The following is a 21,287-nucleotide window of genomic DNA, read 5'->3' on the forward strand; positions in this document are numbered from 1 at the left end:
GTTTCATACATTAGTTAACCCTTTTTGGTCTTTAACCTATGTTTCAAAGTAAGGCGAGGGGAAATGTTTCGTTCGCGAAACGCCGTTACTTGAAACGGTCGTTTCTCCTAAACCGTGCATCGGAATCGAACGAACTACATATCAAAACGAAGCTCGTAACATGAGCTATCTAAACATGGCAGTGGTCATAATCTAGCAGGGGGTTCTCGGGTCATAATGCTATGCACAAAAACAGTCCAAAGAAAATCGGACGTTACGACGGCTATGTTTACGCGATTTCCCAATTTTAAACCATACAAAACCAACCACAAACCAACCTCAAATCCAACATACAACCAACATCCATCCTTATTACATCATAACAACCCCAACCAATACAATTTAATCATTCATACTTATGCCTAAACTTAACTTTAATCATACTTAAGTTCCTTTAAATCAAAACCACAACAATTACCATTCCATTTCACTACCATTCCAAATCCCAAACTCTAAATCATAACAACAAACTACAATATCAACCCACTAATCAAAATCATCTTATAATATATAGGAATCTAGGGTTTGGAGATGGTATACCTTCCTTGAAGTGGTGGGTGGAGCTAGGAAGCCTTAAGAAGCTTTGAGAAGTCTTAAGAATGCTTGGATCTTCAAGAAAACAAGAAAAAGTTCAAGTTAAAAACTTGAAAACACTATTCATTGTCTTCTTCTTTGATTAAATGAAGAAGATTGAGAAGGAATTAATGGCTTAAACTCATGATATAGTCCTAACTAAGCATGAAGATGATTAGGGAATTATCTTACCAATTTAGGAAGCTTGGATCTTGGATTTTGAATTTCTCTTGCCTTTTGAATAGTGAAAAGCCGTGAGCAATGAAGAACAAAGCCTTGGTTGCTTTTGATTTTTGATGAAAATGATTTTACTTGGCTTGGTTGATTGGTTTTTGTGCTTGCTTTAGTCAATTACCTTCTTGCCCTTGGATTTGTGTGGTTACAAAGCCACCACACCTCCTTCCTTCCCATGTCATGCTTATGTCATCCTCATGATGTCATCCTCACTTCCTTGTCCTCTTTCTATTGGTTGGATGACATCATTCCCACTAATCCCTTTGATTAACTTCCTAATCGTTTGCCTAATGACCGCTGATCTGTTATACAGTTCGCTTAACTTTCGTTTTCGTTTATCGTTTGAAGGATCATACCCGGGATCTTATTACTTAGGTTCCCTTAACCTTTCTCAATACATTATATTCCTTTTTATGATCCTCTCTTATAATCCTTTAATTTAAATCCTTTTTATCCTGTTACCTTTTTCTCAATTCTTTCCGTATCAAGTGGATTTCCGGGAAAAATCAAAGTGTTCGGAATTGGATTCTGACGATCTTTACATACACTTATATCCCATATAAAGTACTAATAAAATCTCAGAATATCCATATCAGAACCCCTACATAGTGTGGCATGAAAAGTTTTCTCATTCAGCAAAAACACTATTCATAAGGGTTTCAAAATTTCTCAAAAATTGGGGTTATTACAGTCTCCCCTCATTAAAAGGATTCCGTCCCGGAATCAGATAGAAAACAAATGGGGATACTTTCTTAGCATTACACCTTCTAACTCTCGAGTCAATTTTCCCACATGGTGGTTCTACCACCAAACTCTGCCTAGTTTGATAATCCTTCTCCTAAGCACTTGTTCCTTTTCACTCTATAACCCTTCCTGGTTGCTCCATATAGGTTACGTCGGGTTGCATATCTATGCGCTCATATGCCTCTATTTATCTGGCATCTGAATTATGCTTCCTTAACATTGATACGTGAAACGCGTTATGACTCGCTACATGTTCTGGGTTAGGGCTAGCTCATATGCTAACTTCCCAAACGTCTTAATATATCCAAGGGTCCAACAAATTGTAGACTTAGCTTTCCTTTCTTTCCGAACCTCATCAATCCTTTCCAAGGGATACCTATAACATTACTAGGTCCCCTATTTCATACCCTTTGTCCTTTCGAGTCAAATCAGCACACCTCTTATGTCCATCTTGGGTTACTACCAGCCGTCCTCTGATTAGATCTATCATATCCTTGGTCCTTTGGACTACTGCGGGTCCGAGCATCTTGCGCTCTACAACTTCATCCTAACATAAGGGAGATCGACATTTTCTTCCCTCAAGGATCTCATAAGGCGACATCTCGATAATGACATATGATCTATTATCGTAAGATAACTCAATCCGAATTAAGTGATCATTCCAAATTCTTTCAAGTCTATTGCACAGACTCTCATTATAGCTTTTATCATTAGAACTTTTGCTTCTCAATACCCATTCTTTTCTAGTTCGTAATCACTACTACCTTCCGTTCCTAATATTATACGGGTTATACTTTTGCTCGTTAGCGTTCTATAACCTTTTAATAACCACGTCAACCTTAGTATCACGAATGTGTTCCCATTCCGCATACTACCACCACTTTATTACTCCTTTTTCAGTTATTTCTATTTTCCAAAGTTTGATTAATCATATAGAAGTAAAGGAATTTGTTGAGAGATCACTATGATCATGAACACTTGTTATATCGCATAGTTAGTACAGAAGGTGGCCAGCCTTTAGTACTTGACAAGCAATTAAACAACATGTGGTATCCTACTAGGCTTCTATCACAAAGATAGATAGTCATTCGGCAATACCTCCCCTTCTGGAAGGGTTGTTCTTCTCAGCTTACATGAAATGAAAAGAAGAGAAAAGAACGAACTGAAGAGAATTGTATATATGAAAAAAAAATATACTGCCACAAAATATCTGGCTTGGAATCTACCTCTGAACTATAGAGGTTTGTCATAGAAGAACAAAACATATATGTATTTATATCAACATCAAGTGTTATAGCATCGCATTTCACGTGCCTAAATATTTTCGCTATCCCGTCCATCATTCTATGGACCCACACTCTTCCTTGAGCTTATACATAATCACCTTTGAAACTCCCTCGACATCGAAAATCGAATCTGGGATCTCATTCTATACATCATCGTTACTAGAATTCTATGCTTGCACCGCAACCTTCCTCGTATAATAATACGACTCTCTATTGATAAGAAAGAATAATTATTCACTAGGTAGATACTCTACTTAATTAGTCTATCAATGATAACTTATACACTACCACGACCCGATTAGTGGTACTCAATCTCAACATCCATTCCAATACAACTCTCACGGTTGTAATCAGCTCAATACTCGCAGAATCATTGCTGCCTTACTATGGTCCACCACTGACCCACTGTCATCATTCACTTTCCATGAAATCTTAATAGCTAACCATACGGAGTCCATACATGTCGTATCAAATCCTTCTAAGGAGGTAACATAATCACCATTTCTGATTCATGAAGAACACTCCTGATCCTGACATACATACATGACATGAAGCAGATAAAAGTGCAGAAGAGTTTCAATCAAAGCAACGATAGCAGGTTAATACTATTCTTAATCATACGCCCTAAATAGAAGAATTAACTCAAGGGTTCATCTAGTCCTTTTTGAAACATGGTCCTGGATTATCTCAAGATAGGACCTTCTAAGATTGATAGCCCGTTCATGGCGATTACACGAATTAAACCTTTACTAACTACTATTACGGTTGGGTATTGCACAGTCATCAGAAGGAATGTCAATCTTCCAAACCATAATTCAACCTTCATATTTTTAACCATCATCACTGTATTCCTTTGGCACAAGTGCCTATAATTATCCTCTTACCTTTAAAGTGTCGGCCACCTCTTTGGCCTTTCCTGATAGTACAATTTCCTTACAGTCAATGTCATTTTAACCACCTCCAAATAAATTTTCTACCTTATTTCAATCACTGCTTATGTGAAGATGTTTTCCTTAAAATCTGATGAGTAAAAAAAAATATCACCATTTTTCCATAAGTTATTGCCTCAGTCTTTAGAGGCTAATCACTGTCAAGACTGACTCTCAATCATACTTAGAACATTTTTTTTTATCTTAAGTCCTAATTGCCCTGAACAATTTAGACCATTACTGGTTCGATCCATACCTTCTCGTGGTTTAACACGTGCCTCACTTGGCATCAATATAATTACGTCATATTTCCTTTATCAACATTTTTATTCTTGAGAATTTCGAATATTACCTTTTTCCTTATAAAACCTCTAAGGTTATCCTTCAATCGTTCCTCCTGTATTCCCTTGATACAGGGCATATCACAATACCATTTACTAATAGTAGAACCATTGTCTATATACTTCTGCAAAATTTCTCCACTGATTCTTAAAGGTTGTTGTTACCTTAACCCTTTCCCAATCATACTGTCAAAACTCATACTGTCCCTATTAAGGGTGACATGCCAACCTTTATGCAGTCCCCTAGGATTCATTTTAAGTTACCAATGTTCTATCCTTAATTCCACCTTTAAAAGGTACCTGCATCCTTCCACGAATAAATCAAGTCATATTTCCTTGATAGATTATCATATTCATCATTCCCACCTCGATAGTCTATACCTAACTTCATAATAGCATCCTTATTCAAATTGAGGTCAATCCATATGGCCTCCAAAAGATAACAACGGTTATCCGCTTGTCTTTCCTAATTTGGTAACGATAACAAGGATGTTCTGGAAGATATTGGTCGTGTTCAACGTGAACTTCTTCTTAATAATTCCTTATTTACTTCTGTTGTTTATCTCAACAGTCACCTCAATGTTGGGATATCTTTCATACCTGGCATCTCCCTTTCTGGGTATCAAGCCACCGGTCTTACATTTCCTTCTTGAAGGTCACTTCCTTCATCCAATTTTTCCTAATTTCTTACTTCCTTATCCCCTTAGTCTATCCGCGTCTCATTATTTATCCTTCGAATTATCTCAAGGTTTCCTCGAATCCTCCCAACTTACAGGGGATAAACTATATGTATCTCTTATGCCTTCAACCATAAATTTTAACTCATAGTGGATCATCATCTTGACGATTACATACTTTCCTATTTCTATTGCTACGAGTCGTTAGGGTTTCCTCATACCCAACTCCCTTATCATACCTCAAACTCTATTGCCGTTATATTCCTTTCCACTTCAATTTCTTTTTATTTTCCTTTCTCTTATCATTATTTCATGAACCAACACAACATAAGCATTGATTTCAAACATCCCGTCATTCTGGATTCGTGTCCTCAGAACGAATCTTGATAACTTTTACAACTTAGATTCATAATTTATCATACTCGTCTGCCTTTGTTCTGGCTCTAAAGCTTTTACACTATCTCCTTATCTTTGAGAATTACTTTCCCGAAAACAATTGACTGAACTTAAATCAGTTTATTATAATCTCTTGCTCCGTGCCTTCCTTGGCCTTTTACCGGCGGGTGGTCTCTCTCTTAGGAGGGTAAGTGATAAAAACAGTCTTTGGTGATTCGTCAATCATTTAGAATCTCAAATGATTCCTATATTTCCTTTAGCCAGGCTCTTGCCTCGACTGGGTCAGCTTGTTCCTTGGAACTCTGAGAGCTTAGCGATTTAAAGGTCCTGAAAGAATTTCTCACCGCACTGTCTCCTCAGGGTGGTGGTTGGGGATAATAGTCTAAGTTCTTTTTAGACAGGTCCATGAATTGCCGTATAGGAGTACTGTCTCGGGTCTCCTTTCCTTACTCAACTTTCTGTTTCCTTAGTATGAAATGTTTCATCCTACTCCCCATAATTGGGGTCATCTTTTAATTTAAAATCCTCATTTTCCACTCCATTATGTCATGGGTTCCTTCTATCTTGATGGCGACCTCCCTGACTATCACGTTCAGGGTTTGCTCTAAATCTTATTCCTCAAACTATGGCTCTCATCTAAGTTCTCATCCTTACGCTCTTGAACTTTTGGAACCCAAATTCTATAGGAATACCTCATTATTCCCTTATCATCTTTCTCGATATTAATCTTTTATCTAATTGTTGGCTCCCTGCCTTCATTCATAACTTTTTCTGGCACAATATGATCTTTTCCAATAATTCGGGCTGTATTGCAATCTCAAACAGCTTTTCGGTACCGGCTCCGGTTACCTTCACTACTATTTCCATTTTCTCAAAATCTCTTATCAATTCTCCCAAAGACATTATCATCTTGAGTCTCTCCTTTTTACTAAGGGCATCAGCCACCACATTGGTTTTCCCCGAATGATAAAGAATCTCCCAATCATTATTCCTGATTAGCTCTAACTGCCTCCTCTGGCATATGTTGAGCTCTTTCTACGTAAAAATGTACTAGAGCTCCTATGGTTTGTGAATCTCACACTTCTCTCCATACAAGTAGTGCCTCAAATCTTTAGGGCAAAACTATTGCCACGAGCCCAAGCTCATGGGTGGGGATATCGAATTTCATATTACCTTAATTGTCTTGACATGTACGCGATTACCTTACCGTGCTGCATAAGCACGCACCCTAAGCCCTTGTGCGAAGCGTCACTATACTTCACAAAATCTCTTTTTCCATCCGGCAACGCCAGCATAAGGGCCATCACCAACCTCTGCTTCAGTTCTTGAAAGCTGTTCTCGCATTTCTCTGTCCATTCAAACTTCTCAGTCTTACGAGTAAGCCGCGTTAAAGGGGCTACTATCTTTACAACTTGAACGAACCTCCGGTAGTGACCGGCCAATCCTACCTCTGGTAGTCGACCAAACCATGGTCATCAATTCATCAGTGGTCCTTTATCCAATCCTGTCAGGATCCTCCATGGGATCCTCCTCAACAACTATCCCTTCTAGGACAACATCCTCAACCGCTAAATCCTCAATATCAACATCATCCGGTCCTGCATTAGGACACTCTATCGGATCCACAATCCGATCTCCAATTAGTAATAAAATATCATCGCGATGTTGCTCCTCAACCTCAGGGTTCGGAGTCCCGCTACCATATACGATAACGAACTACGCTCCTATCACGATATTTATAAGGGTTCCCATAAGGGTTTTAACTGTCAGTACTACGTTAGGTAGCCCGACTATGAACTTGGCAAGAGTTCTTATTATCTTAGTGAACTTATTATCTTAACGTCCCATCATCTCTGAGGTTTATAACGCTTAGCTCTGATACCATTTCTGTAACACCCCCAGATCCGGGGTCGGGGATCCGGGTCGTCACGGTCTTTCTTTCCACAATATCACTTCACTTAATTAATAATAAATAACCTTATGCTGTGACCCCACACTAACACACACCACAACCCGTTATAGTCTCAGAGATGAAATTTAAATAAGTACAAGTCTTTGAATCCACAATTTAAAAGTTATTACAACCCAAAATGATTACTTGATAAATTTACAGTTAATTGCCATTATCTGCCACAAGTTATAATTATACATAATTGATTCTCAAAAGTAGATGGTCTGATCTACAATAGATCTACCTCTGCAGCTATAGCAGCTACAACATCAACGGGAAGACGCGGGACGCTTCCCACGCGCTTGCGCTGGGTCTGCTGGAGTCTGGCCATCTTTCCTAACTGTTGTTGTGTGATGAAGAAATAAAGCAAGGGTGAGCAGCAAGCCCACCAAAATAATATGTATAATGATTTACAATATATGAGCCTACTCATAATACTCATGAAAGTCTTGGTCAAAAGAAATGAACCAAGTTTGATATCTTAATGCGATGAAGTCGCAAAATATTCAGTATATATACATATATACATTTCAAAATATTGGAAGTCCTCTTCCATGCATAATATACACAAAATCCCAGTGTATAACTGTATATATAAAAAAAATATCGTTGCAAGGTGATCTCATACATCTAACCTTGTCTCAACGTTTTTCTGAAAATCTTTGTCATTCATAAGACAATTATTAACTAGATATAAGTTTAAAAGATGAGGTTACCAAATACCCCAATATACTTATATCTTTCCCAATACTACTTGAACTACCACCGTTCAAGTTATAATCAGTTTCAAAAGTTCATCACATAGATGAGACTACAAGACAAGATTTGAATAGATTCAATCTTTGAAATATTATTGAATGAAAAAGTTATGAGATACTTTATTTAGTCCCGATATATATATATCCACATATATATATATCTCTAAAACATTTCCTGGAACCTCTGTTATGTAAAGTATGAACAGAGTTGCAATATCCAATGAATTTGGAAGGAAAAGAAAACCTTTGGCATAAACCAGATATCTTGCTGATCAGGCAAAGATACCCATAAGTAACCTTTTCTACTAGTAGATGGACGAATTCCCCACTGGTCATCACCCTGGTCATAATTAGGACCTTATGCTGGACTGCCACTCAGCCACTTATGCATTTGATGGACTCCCACTGAGCCACTTACACTATCATGGACGCCCACTGAGCCCATGTTGCTTATGCCGACTCAATAGATGGACTTACTTCCCGAACGTTGGGTAAGTAATCAATTCATTTACCAAAACTGCAACCTTGTTGCGAATATAAAATACACCACAGAGCCGGATCCCTCAGGTTTTAAGCGAGTATTTAAATCCCCTTAAAAAGGAAGATCTTAAATATAAAATTGAGTTTTGGGATTCGCTCTAACTTTTAAAAATCATTTTGAAGACTCGAAAACACTTTATAGAGTGTTTGGAGTAAAGCTGATTTAATGAAGTAAATCAGTCCCCAGAATATTTAGAAAATGACTGAATATTATTATTTAAATAATATTCCCATAAAGAATAATCTTTATAAAAATAATTGAAGTAGAAGTATTAAAACTTATACTTGAAACGAGTATTAAATAACCAAAGATATACTTATATGAAAGTATTATCTTTATTTGAATAATCGAAAATAAGTTTGATTATTGACACCTTATTCTTTAATAAAATAAAGAATATACCTCAGCAAATAATCGGAGTCATAGATCCTCAAATGAATATTCAAATAATATTCATTAAATAATATAAACTGAGTCATACGCCCTCGAATGAATATTCAAATAATATTCAATAAATAATATAAAAGAGTCATAAGCCCTCGAATGAATATTCAAATAATATTCAGATAAATAAATAAAAGGAGTCATAAGCCCTCGAATGAATATTCAAATAATATTCAATAAATAAATAAGCTGAGTCATAAGCCTTCGAATGAATATTCAAATAATATTCAGATAAATAAATAAAAGGAGTCATACGCCTTCGAATAATATTCAAAATAATATTCATTAATAAAGTAAAAGGAGTCATAAGTCCTCGAATGAATATTCAAAATAATATTCAATAATAAAATAAAGGAGTCATACATCCTCAAATGAATATCCAAGTAATATTCAATAATAATATAAACTGAGTCATAAGCCCTCAAATGAATATTCAAATAATATTCAAATAATAAAATAAACTGAGTCATAAGCCCTCGAATGAATATTCAAATAATATTCAAATAATAAAATAAAGGTATCGAATAAACCTTATTCGATCCATAGTTTTAAAAACTATATCCATATATATATATATAAATAAATAAATATATATATATATATATACTATACTCGGGAACATCGACTCCCGGTTTAGAAATATGTTCACCTTTTATCCCCTATACTAAGGGTATACGCAACTACTTGCTTATTTCTAGCATAGGTATTATGCAACTATAAGCATTGAAATCAACAGATAGATAACCAGATTACGAAACAGACATGCATATATACCATATTAGCATGCTCCAATATATCGCAAAATTTGCTAATAACAATCATGCAATATCACAAGATAATGCATATACATATATTTACATCACAACAACAGTATAACGGGTAGAAAACTTGCCTGAGCGATTGGGGGTTACGAATGGCTCGGGACGAGTCTGGTAACCTATAAGCAACAAGTAAGTTGGAATTAAACCAAAGTCACTTGTAAATCTATACTTTAACTAACTTAGACTCTAACGCTTGTTTTGCGCTCACTGATTTGCTTAAGCCACTCGGGTACCCTCGGCTCCACCATTTTTAATAATTTAACCTTTACGAGTTTTAAAGCGATTCCTTCGCGAGTGTCTTACCAACTGCCTAACACACTTACCATAAATGTTTCATACATTAGTTAACCCTTTTTGGTCTTTAACCTATGTTTCAAAGTAAGGCGAGGGGAAATGTTTCGTTCGCGAAACGCCGTTACTTGAAACGGTCGTTTCTCCTAAACCGTGCATCGGAATCGAACGAACTACATATCAAAACGAAGCTCGTAACATGAGCTATCTAAACATGGCAGTGGTCATAATCTAGCAGGGGGTTCTCGGGTCATAATGCTATGCACAAAAACAGTCCAAAGAAAATCGGACGTTACGACGGCTATGTTTACGCGATTTCCCAATTTTAAACCATACAAAACCAACCACAAACCAACCTCAAATCCAACATACAACCAACATCCATCCTTATCACATCATAACAACCCCAACCAATACAATTTAATCATTCATACTTATGCCTAAACTTAACTTTAATCATACTTAAGTTCCTTTAAATCAAAACCACAACAATTACCATTCCATTTCACTACCATTCCAAATCCCAAACTCTAAATCATAACAACAAACTACAATATCAACCCACTAATCAAAATCATCTTATAATATATAGGAATCTAGGGTTTGGAGATGGTATACCTTCCTTGAAGTGGTGGGTGGAGCTAGGAAGCCTTAAGAAGCTTTGAGAAGTCTTAAGAATGCTTGGATCTTCAAGAAAACAAGAAAAAGTTCAAGTTAAAAACTTGAAAACACTATTCATTGTCTTCTTCTTTGATTAAATGAAGAAGATTGAGAAGGAATTAATGGCTTAAACTCATGATATAGTCCTAACTAAGCATGAAGATGATTAGGAAATTATCTTACCAATTTAGGAAGCTTGGATCTTGGATTTTGAATTTCTCTTGCCTTTTGAATAGTGAAAAGCCGTGAGCAATGAAGAACAAAGCCTTGGTTGCTTTTGATTTTTGATGAAAATGATTTTACTTGGCTTGGTTGATTGGTTTTTGTGCTTGCTTTAGTCAATTACCTTCTTGCCCTTGGATTTGTGTGGTTACAAAGCCACCACACCTCCTTCCTTCCCATGTCATGCTTATGTCATCCTCATGATGTCATCCTCACTTCCTTGTCCTCTTTCTATTGGTTGGATGACATCATTCCCACTAATCCCTTTGATTAACTTCCTAATCGTTTGCCTAATGACCGCTGATCTGTTATACGGTTCGCTTAACTTTCGTTTTCGTTTATCGTTTGAAGGATCATACCCGGGATCTTATTACTTAGGTTCCCTTAACCTTTCTCAATACATTATATTCCTTTTTATGATCCTCTCTTATAATCCTTTAATTTAAATCCTTTTTATCCTGTTACCTTTTTCTCAATTCTTTCCGTATCTAGTGGATTTCCGGGAAAAATCAAAGTGTTCGGAATTGGATTCTGACGATCTTTACATACACTTATATCCCATATAAAGTACTAATAAAATCTCAGAATATCCATATCAGAACCCCTACATAGTGTGGCATGAAAAGTTTTCTCATTCAGCAAAAACACTATTCATAAGGGTTTCAAAATTTCTCAAAAATTGGGGTTATTACAGATACACAGTGTCCTCACCAAATACTGGCCACTGAATGTCAACTCTGGTGGCTCTAAATGCAGTCCCAAGTGCTTGGGTGAGATCGTGTGCAAAATGACTATGGATGTCGTGCATCGCATCCATCCTCCTCGCAAGACGCCTATACTGCGTCGAACTCTTCTTCGATGATTCCTTCAACTGTGACGACTCTATCTCCTCACCCAATTGAGCTCTCCAACCCGCTTCACGGGAAAACTTGTAACCACCAGCATAATACTGATCATAGGGCCGCTTGCCTAGAAGTTTGTGTATAGGGTGTATGTATATATAGGTTGTGAAAAGAGAATTAGATATAGAAGTAATGGGTTTGATTTGGAGAGAGAATTATGGGATGTGGGGGAGTAAAATCCGGCTGGGAATTGATTTTGGGACAAAATTCCCGTTTTTCCCCCTTAAACTGCCTTTTATTTTTTTTTCAGAGTCGGGACACGGCGCGGCCACGCGCTAGGACGGTGCGACCGCGCGCTACTTCTGCCAAACCGGAAAGGCCGCGCGCTGTAACAGCGCGGGCGCACCGTGCTTCTGTGTAAATGGTGCGGCCACGCGCTGGGACAGCGCGGGCGCGCCAGGCTTTTGTAGTTAGACCTGAATTTTTTCCAGTTTTTGATTTTTTTGTGATTTTCTATTTTCTTCTTGCTTCCTCTACTTACTAATGTACAACAAACTTGGGTTGCCTCCCAAGAAGCGCTTCTTTTACGTCGCTAGCTCGACGTAGAATCTTGAGATCAAGTGGACAATAAAATGGCACTAACCACCTCGCGGGTTGCCGTGTCACCATAATAATGCTTTAACCGTTGACCATTTACCTTGAATGCTTGGCCCGGATCATTCTAAAAAATTTCCACCGCTCCATATGGAAACACGGTTTTGATTATGAAGGGCCTTGGCCATCTTGACTTCAACTTTCCAGGAAAAAGATGGAGACGAGAGTTGAATAAAAGAACTTGTTGCCCTGACATAAATTTCTTGAGCACTAGACCCCGATCATGCCACCTCTTGACTTTCTCCTTATACATCTTGTTGTTCTCATTAGCTTGAAGTCGAAACTCGTCAATTTTATTCAACTGAAGCATCCTCTTATTTCCAGCTGCATCCAAGTCCAGATTCAATTTCTTCAAAGCCCAAATGCTTTATGATCGAGCTCCATAGGAAAATGACACCTCTTACCATACACCAACTGAAACGGTGACATTCCCAATGGAGTCTTATATGCTGTTCTATACGCCCAAACAGATTCGTCAAGCTTCAAAGACCAATCCTTCCTTGATGGACATACCACTTTCTCCAAAATATGCTTGTTCTCTCTGTTAGATACCTCAGCTTGACCATTTGTCTGAGGATGATAAGCCGTAGCAATGCGATGATTCACATTATACCTTTTCATCATGGCAGTGAACTTGCGATTGCAAAAATGCGGCCCCTCATCACTGATTATGACTCATGGAGTTCCAAACCTTGTGAATATTTGTTTGTGAAGAAAATTAAGCACCACTTTTTCATCGTTTGTTGGCAACGTCATAATTTTAACCTATTTCGACACATAATCAACCGCCAACAAAATATACTAATTGTTACAAGACGAGACAAATGGTCCCATGAAGTCAATTCCCCAAACATCGAAGACCTCAACCTCGAGAAGCACATTAAGAGGCATCTCATCCTTCTTAGATATATTACCCACATGTTGACATCGATAACATTTCAAAATGAACTGATGAGCATCTTTAAACAATGTTGGCCAAAAGAAACCTGCTTGAAAAACACGAGCTGCTGTCTTTTCTCCACCATAATGTCCTCCATAAGCCGTTGAGTGGCAATCTCACAAGATTCCCCCATTTCGCTGTAAGGAATACATCTCCTGATAATTTGGTCAGCTCATTGGTGAAAAAGAAATGGCTCATCCCACATATACCACTTCACCTCATGTAGAAACTTCTTTCTTTGAGCAGAAGATAAGTCAGGAGGCATGATATTACTCACAAGGTAGTTCACAATATCTGCAAACCACGGCTCTTCTTCTTGCACTCCAAACAGTTGCTCGTCGGGAAAAGACTCATTTATCAATGTTTTATCCAATGAAGTAGCATTAGGATTCTCTAAACGCGAGAGATGATCAATAACTTGATTTTTAGTTCATTTTATGTCCTTGATCTCTAGTTCAAATTCTTGGAGCAAAAGAACCCATCGAATCAATCTAGGCTTTGAGTCCTTCTTTGAGACGAGATATCGAATGGCGGCGTGATCAATGAAAACTGTCACCTTAGTCCCAAGTAGATAAGATCACAATTTCTCAAAACCATAGACAATAGCCAAAAATTCTTTCTCCGTAGTAGTGTAATTCAGTTGAGCAACATTTAGAGTCTTTCTAGCGTAGTAGACCACATGAAATATGTTGTTCTTTCTCTGCCCAAGAACTGCTCCAATTGCATAGTCACTTGCTTCACACATCATCTCAAAGGGCTCATTCCAATCAGGTGTAGTTATGACAGGTGTCGTGATTAAACTCTTCTTCAATGTCTCAAAAGTTGCATGACACTCGTCATCAAATTTAAAAGGAACATCTTTCTCTAACATACTGCACAAAGGCTTTGAAATTTTTGAGAAATCTTTGATGAAACGCCTGTAGAAACCCGCATGACCAAGAAAATTGATTCCCTTAACAGAAATTGGTGGAGGAAGATTCTCAATGACCCCCACCTTGGCCTTGTCCACCTCTAGGCCTTTATTAGAAACCTTGTGCCTGAGAATAATGCCCTGACGCACCATAAAATTATATTTCTCCCAATTGAGAACCAGATTGGTCTCAACACACCTCTTGAGAATGTGTCCAAGATTCTGCAAGCATTCATCAAAAGAATCGCCAAAGACTGAGAAGTCGTCCATTAACACCTCCACATTTTGGCCAATTATGTCAGAAAAGATGGCCATCATACAAATTTGAAATTTGGCTGGTGCACCACACAGACCAAAAGAAACTCGTCTGAAGGCGAAAGTACCAAATTGACAAGTGAAGGTAGTTTTCCTGATCTTCTGGAGCGATACAAATCTGATTATAACCCGAATAGCCATCTAGAAGACAGTAATACTCATGACTGACCAACCTGTCAAGCATCTGATCAATGAAGGGCAATGGAAAGTGGTCCTTCCTAGTGGCCTTGTTCAGCTTCCGATAGTCCATGCAGACCCTCCAATCCCGTGACTATTCTGGTAGATTTAAGCCCATTCTTTTCATTTGCGACCACAGTAATTCCACCTTTTTTTGGTACACATTGAACCGAGCTTACCCATGAACTGTTAGAGATAGGATAATGATCTCTGCATCTAGCCACTTCAGAATTTCCTTCTTCACTACTTCCTTCATGATTGGATTAAGTCTTCTTTGCTGCTCGACTGCAGGCTTTCTACCTTTAGCAGAATTTTATGTATATAGTAAGAAGGGCCGATCCCCTTGATATCAGCTATAGTCCATCCAATTGCCGATTTAAACTCTCTCAGAATCCTCAAAAGCTTTTCCTTATCACTACCTGAAAGGTCAGATGCAATAATAACAGGCAGAGTAGATGCATCACCTAAAAACGCATACCTCAAATGCTCAGGTAAAGGCTTAAGCTCAAGAGAGGGGGCTTCCTCAATAAAAGGCTTAAGGCGTTTATGAGCTTTTTTCAATTCCTTCATTCCAAGAGATTCAAAAGGCATATCAATTTTCCTTTTCCAGGAAAAAGCATTCAAATATTGCAATTGTTCTTCACCTTCGTCATCTTCACTATCTGAATTCCCCAATAAGGCTTTTTCTAAGGCATCAGACCTCCTTAGCAATTGATCAAGTTCTGATGTGACCACTGAATCGACCAACTCTACTTTTAAGCACTCATCATTATCAGTAGGAAATTTCATGGCATTGAACACATTCAAGGTAACATCCTGATCCAGCACTCGCATTATAAGCTCACCCTTCTGTACATCTATCAAGGTTCGACCAAGTTGTCAAGAAAGGTCTTCCCAAGATTATGAGAATCTTCTTATCCTCCTCGAAATCAAGAATTACAAAATCAGCAGGAAAGATGAGTTTATCAACCTTGACCAAGACATCCTCCACAATACCTAGCGGATATGTAATAGAATGGTCGGCCAACTATAAATTCATATACGTCAGTTTAGGATCAGGTAGATCCAACTTCTTGAAATTGACAAAGGCATCAGATTGATGCTAGCTCCCAAATCACATAAGCATCTGTCAAAAGACACTTTTCCAATAGTACATGGAATAGTGAAGCTTTCTGGATCTTTAAGCTTTGGAGGCAACTTCTGCTATAGCACAACACTGCATTTCTCAGTGAGAGCGACAGTCTCTAAATCATCTAGCTTCACCTTCCGAGAGAGAATACCTTTCATTAACTTTACATAACTAGGCATCTGCTCGAGAGCCTCAGCGAAAGGTATGTTGATATGAAGTTTCTTGAAGAAACTTCTCATATTGCTTGTCCAGCTTTTTCTTCTGCAACCGCTTAGGAAAAGGCGGTGGAGAATAGATCTGTTTCTCCCCTGTATTACCCTCAGGCGGAGTGTGCTCAACGGTAATCTTCCTTGGTTCCATTTCTTCATTCTGCTGCTTTGCTTCTTTCTCAGCCCTGGCTTCTTTAGTTAACTCTTGAGTTTGTTCAGGATTCGCAACCTTCCCAGACCTCAAAGTGATTGCCTTTACCTGCTCTTTAGCTTCCCTCTTTCCTGGAACTTCAGTGTCACTAGGCAATGTACCAGGTTGACGATTTAGCAAGGCATTGGCAATCTGACCAATTTGATTTTCCAAGGTCTTGATGGAAACAGCTTGACTCTTGCACATAAGCTTCAACTCCTCTAATTCAGATTTTTTTATTAGCTTGTTGCAGCGGGAGTTGTTGTCTTGGTACATACTGCGGTTGCTGAAAACCAGGGGGTTGTACTGCTTAGCTGGATACTGCTGAAAAGGCTGTTGAACCGCATTCTGAGTGTTGCTTCAGCTGAAATTAGGATGATTGCGGTTATTAGGATGATAGGTGGTTGGCACTGGTTGTTGCGATCGCTGGTTGTTGCTCACAAACTGAGTTGATTCAATAGAGATTGCGCACTGATCAGTTTCATGGGAACCAGCACAAAGCTCACAGACACTAGTGATTTGATTAACTCCATAATTTACTAAGGTGTCCACCTTCATCGTCAAATCCTTAAGTTAGGCAGCGATAGCAGTTGCTGCATCCAACTCCAGAATTCCTGCTACTTTTCCCTGAGTTAGTCTCTGGGAAGGATTCTGGTACTCATTAGCAACCATCAGTTCAATAAGTTCATAAGCTCCGTCGTAGCTCTTAGCCGACAAGGCTCCTCCTGATGCTGCGTCAAGCATGGGTCTAGAAGTAGGACCAAATCCATTATAGAAACAATTAATAATCATCCAATCAGTCGTGCCATGGTGTGGGCGCTTCCTTAGCATCTCCTTATATCGATCCCAAGCCTCACACAGAGATTCTCCAGTTTGTTGAGCAAACTGAGTAAGAGCATTCCTGATTGCGGCAGTCTTCGCCATGGGGAAGAATTTAGTGAGAAACTTTTTAGCAAGATCTTCCTAAATGGTGATAGCCTTGTCCCTCAGAGAGAATGGGAAGAGACGTAGCTTGATAGCATCTTCAGTCATATCATTGAACTTGAAAGTGTCGCAGATCTCGATGAAATCCATGATGTGCATGTTGGGGTCTTCAGTTGGAGAACCCCCAAACTGAACTGACTTCTGTATCATCTGGATTGTGCTTGACTTGATCTCAAAAGTGTTAGCCTTGATGGCTGGTCCAATGATGCTAGACTGGATGTCATTAATCTTAGGCTTAGAATAGTCCATCAAAGCCTTCAGATTTTTTGCTTGATCACCCATAGCTAATATAATTGGCTCTTCAACTTTCTCTTCTTCCTCTAACTTCTCTTTATCCTCAAAAACTTCCCTACGAACCACCACAAGTTCTTCCTCGGCTTTATCCAGTGTTCTCTTGTGAGTACGCGAACGCGTATGTATACACCCTCACTAGACCACTTGAAACCAGATAAGGAACAAATAAGTAACAATGTCTGAGTCAATAAACTTTAACGACCACTGATGGAAAGCACATAAACTAATAATTATCACTGCAGTCCCCGGCAGCGGCGCCAAAACTTGTTAGTCGCTAAACACGCGCTAATAATACACGCAAGTATACGAGTTCACAAGTAGTATAGAATATTTTCTAGTTCGTTCCCACAGAGACTGTATTGGTTAACTATTTAATTTATTCACCTAAGCAACAATGTATGGTTATTATCCAATGCTAAGACGAATAACAATTTGAGATTGTTTATAACTAAAAATTAACTAATAATTATAACTACGAGAATAAGATTGACTGAATTAATATATATGACAAACATGGGATTCTAACTTCATTAAATACTTCATTCAATAGCCTTATTATTCTTAACCTTAGCATGCAATGGTGATGATACTAATCAAGATAACATGAAACTGATAAACACCAACTTTTGTTGTACGAGTACCATTCTACCAGACATCCACAAAAGAGATAGAAGCTGAATAGGCACCAATTATATTGAGACCCTATATGTCTATAGAATTTGACAACATAACGGTTTAAGCACAAGTTATCTATCTTGATTACATAGGGCAAGTAAGATGGTTAAAATTACCTATGAATCATGCATGACAAATACATGAACCTATGCTAGCATGGTAAATTTTAAATCCTTATATTCACTTTCGCTTCATTAAGAATTAACACAATATCTTATAAGTTCGTGACGCTCATAAGACAAATACGCACAACCAATACTAGGATATCATACAATCACCACATACTAAAGTATCAAAATAATTTAACTAAAAAAATCCATAAATAAATCCGTTAGAACCCGACAATAACAATTAGCCCATAATCGGACTCATCATCAAAGTGGGTTCCGATGAAATCATGATATATAAAATGTAGTCTTTATAATAATAATTAAACCAAACACAAACAAGAGTATAGGTTCAGCAAAACAAGAAACAAGCATCCAAATTATAACTCAAAACAAAGATTTACAAGAATAAAATAGATTGTCTTCACCTTTGTTGAATTGAGCTAAAGGTCTCTTGTCGTCTTCTCCTCGCGCTCTAGTCCGTCTCTTTATTAAAACGACCTAATATGAATATATAGAGCAGCCCCCAACAATCTAGAAGCCTTCCCTTTTAGAATTGTATTAGAAACAAGATTTCTGAATTCGGCATCGGCGCGGCCGCGCTGTGATGGCCGCGCGCTATCACAGCGCGGGTGCGCTGTATTTCTGGAACCCCGGCACGGGCGCGCCATCCTTCTGGGAAAAACTCGGATTTCTTCTAAATTTTTACTCCTTCGAGCCGGCTTTCCACGAGCTTTTATTCCAACACCACCTGGACACCAAATAGCACCAAAACAATGTTAATTCACCTGATTACCTGAATAATGCCTAAAATGCAAAAACAATAGAAAACACATTAAAACACTTAACAACTTGAGTATAAATGCATCAATTCAAAGCTTATTAGAGCATAAATAAGTGTCATATATGCCACTCAACATACCCCCAAACTTGAATCGATGCTTGTCCTCAAGCATAAATAGACTCAAAGAACAAGAAACAACAATGCATGAATGCAACAATCCCAATAGAATTACTCAACCAATCAACAAGCAACATATCAACAAATGCATTTACTCGCATGAAGATCAATCAAATCATACAAATCAACTTACAAACTAGAGACGTGCGTGTGTAAAGATGCTTACAGATATATTATCGCAACTAGATCAATAATCATGACTCACTACTCATCTAGGCAATCGCAAGGTTATAAATAAAATAAAAAGCTAGACTCAAAATAACTTATAACACTTCAATTCTTATATTGGAGTTTTATACGGATTCATGCTTTTATTCACAACAAATCAACACAAGTATGCTTATTTGATCGTGCAATGAGTGAGGTCCACAAAAAACTTATACAATAGCACCCATGTAGCGAGCGTTAGGTTAGCGGATCCCAGACTATAAAAGTCTTAGGTCACTAGGCACAAAGTCCCCTAAGAACTTAATAACTCGAGTACTAAATAGCCCACCCGTGATCAATTATACATAACACTTATTCTTTTTTTTTTCTTTTTCTTTTCTTTTTTTTTTCTTTTTTTTCACAATTTCTGAATGAGTGTGTTTCGCTCCATCTCATTCAACCCTAGACTACTCATAAAAATATGAGCCGGCTACTAGCCAATTGACACCTAGCCACACAACTAGCAATGAAATCCCATTTCTCCAATTTTTAAACATCCATGTCTTTTATTATTAAGAGAATACCCTAAATTCTAAATATAAACACACGATTAAACCTTGACAAATCAACAAACCATGATCATGATCTAGCACTCTAGCAACCTATAAGACTTAGTGAAATACAAGTATCTCTAGCATGCAAATCAATTCAATAAGACTCTCAACATCACTAAATACGACATCACTACACTAACATCAATATCGCAAGTCAATTGGAAAAATTATCTAAGGGATCATGTTATATGCATGAAACTACATGAACAAATTATCATAAAACTACCAAAATAAAAAAAAACTAAATGGCAAAATATGCAAACTATATAAACTAAACTATCATGAACACGTAACTATATGAGACTCACACAAACATATTCCTTCAACTACTACCCCCAAACTTAAAATATTCATTGTCCTCAGTGAAGGTAATAGTAAGGAATCAGGCATACCTACTCTGAATCAGAATACTCACACTGAAGGGGTGGAGTGTCAGGCGTGTCAGGAGGCGGATACACAGAGTCCTCACAAAATACTGGCCACTAAATGTCAACTCCGGTGGCTCTAAATGCAGTCCCAGGTGCATGGGTGAGATCGTGTACAAAACGACTGTGGATGTCGTGCATCGCATCCATCCTCCTCGCAAGATGCCTATACTGCGTCGAACTCTTCTTCGATGATTCCTTCAACTGTGACGACTCTATCTCCTCACCCAATTGAGCTCTCCAACCCGCTTCACGGGAAAAATTAGAACCACCAGCATAATACTGATCATAGGGCCGTTTGCCTGGAAGCATATCAAATGAATAACCCAACCCATTAGGATCAGGCTTAACCCCATACCACTCCACCATGTGCAATATAATCGAACTATCAATGGCAGCACTAGGGAGCTGAAGTTGTTCATATTTGGCCCAATAAAAACACGAGCTGCCACACACAACCTCGTCACTATGGACGCGTAAGGTATAAAATTGTATTAGAAACAGGATTCCTGAATTCGGCATCGGCGCGGGCGCGCGCTATCACAGCGCGGGCGCGCGCTATCACAGCGCGGGCGCGCTGTATTTCTGAAACCCCGGCACGGCCGCGCGCTTTCACAGCACGGGCGCGCCGTCCTTTTGGGAAAAACTCAGATTTCTTCTTAATTATTGCTGCTTCGAGCCGGCTTTCAACGAACCTTTATTCCAACACCACTTGGACACCAAATTAGCACCAAAACAATGATATTTTACCTGATTACCTGAATAATGCCTGAAATGCAAAAACACTAGAAAACACATTGAAAACAC

At 38.2% G+C, this 21,287-nt stretch overlaps 1 non-coding gene across 1 annotated transcript; it reads left to right on the forward strand.

Annotated features, from left to right (window-relative positions):
• The first annotated feature begins 17,075 nt into the window (after positions 1-17,075).
• LOC141688458 (small nucleolar RNA R71) lies at positions 17,076-17,182 on the forward strand. Its single transcript, XR_012561900.1, has one exon. It is a non-coding gene; the product is annotated as a small nucleolar RNA R71 (small nucleolar RNA).
• The last annotated feature ends 4,105 nt before the right edge of the window (positions 17,183-21,287 follow it).

This window comes from Apium graveolens, chromosome 9 (genome assembly GCF_009905375.1).
Source record: "Apium graveolens cultivar Ventura chromosome 9, ASM990537v1, whole genome shotgun sequence".
Taxonomy (NCBI): domain Eukaryota; kingdom Viridiplantae; phylum Streptophyta; class Magnoliopsida; order Apiales; family Apiaceae; genus Apium; species Apium graveolens.